The 1596-nt window shown below is 41.7% G+C and overlaps 1 pseudogene; it reads left to right on the top strand.

The window, feature by feature from the left end:
* LOC113832991 lies at positions 1-493 on the top strand (annotated as a pseudogene).
* The last annotated feature ends 1103 nt before the right edge of the window (positions 494-1596 follow it).

Genomic DNA, 1596 nt, shown 5'->3' with positions numbered 1-1596 from the left:
ATGATCATTTACTGGGACCTTATCAACCACAACAAGTGGTTCTCAGATAGCTACGAGATCCAGGAGAGCAAGGATGGGCTGTGCCTGGGGGAGGGAGGGTAAGATGGTCAGTAGAACAGAGGGTAACATTGAAGACTTGGCCATTGGTGGAGATCCTGCAAAGCCAGAGGCCGAAGGTACCGAAAGCACAGTAGTCACCTGCATTGATATTGTCTTGAACCATCTCTCACAAGAAACCAGCTTCACAAAAGAGGCCTCCAAAGTACATCAAAGGTTGCATGAAATCATTGTCACTCCAAGGCCAACTTGAAGGATACACACAGGAAGAGTAAAGCCTTTCATGACTGGGGCTGCACACATTCTTGCTAATATCAATGCCTACCAAATTTTTATTGGTGAAAACATGAGTCCAGGTGGCATGGTTGTTCTCCTGGACTACTGTGAATATGGTGTGACTCCAGTTATGCTTTCTTTAAAGGATGGCTTTCTTTAAAAGAAGAAAATGTTGACAAACTGGGCAATTATTTTTTGGATCTATCACCTGTCACCATGACTGACTGCTGCTTATCACCCATGTAACATCAGAATTTAGACAAATGGGGCTGACTTTATCTTGAGCTTTTATTTTGCCTGTGATGTATTTAGAGTGGAGGCATTGCTTTCAAAGAAAAAAAAATGTCATGTAGATTATCTTTAAATAAATTGCATTTAAGCTAAAAAAATAAAAGTAAAATAAAATTAACTTGATGAGCTGGTTAGAATTACATATAAGAGCCAGGCAGTGGTGGCGCATGCCTTTAATCCCAGCACTTGGGAGGCAGAGGCAGGCAGATCTCTGTGAGTTCTGGTCTACAAGAGCTAGTTCCAGGACAGCCTCCAAAGTCACAGGGAAACCCTGTCTCGAAAAACGGAAAAAAAAAAAAAAAGAAAAAAAGAAAAAAAAAGAATTACATATAACAATTCACTAATTTAGAAGGAATGATGTCTAAGACTATGGTGTTTGTTTGTCTCTATTTTATCTCAAGAATCTGTTTTGTAGCCAGCTAATACAGTCTCTGAGTCTTGACATCGAGCAAAAGGGAGAGTGAAATAAGGCCCTGGCTGCCCTGGGGAGGACCTTATCAGAGATACAGAGCTTGAGGCTGCTACCAAATTTTGAAACATTAGAATAAAATGTAGAGAAAGACGACTGTGAAGCCCAGAAGGAGGTTTGGGAAAAATGCTGATAAAGCCCCAACTCTCCTTGAGAGTACAGTGGAGGTTTGATTCAGCTTTGCTCTACTCACTGTTGGCATGGGCTGGTACACGTGAACCCCAAAGTGAAACAGCTGTGAATAGTGACCCAAATTCTTGTTCTTAAACCTTTGACCACACCACATATTCTGGTGAGACACTCCTGTAATCCGAGAATTTGGGGAGCGGGTAGGAGAATTACAAATCCAAGGTCATTCTTGGCTACATGATAAGCCTGGCCTACAGGAGCCCTGTCTCAAACAACAATCTTTGGCCACATTACATCAAAGGTGTGTGATATGTCGGCTTCTGAGGATGATTTCTTTTACTTGCTTATAATCTGTGAGGAACTTGTCACTAGCT

This window comes from Cricetulus griseus, chromosome 2, assembly GCF_003668045.3.
Source record: "Cricetulus griseus strain 17A/GY chromosome 2, alternate assembly CriGri-PICRH-1.0, whole genome shotgun sequence".
Lineage (NCBI taxonomy): Eukaryota > Metazoa > Chordata > Mammalia > Rodentia > Cricetidae > Cricetulus > Cricetulus griseus.
The sequence above is the reverse complement of the archived record's forward strand: the minus strand, read 5'-3'. Positions and strand labels throughout refer to the sequence as shown.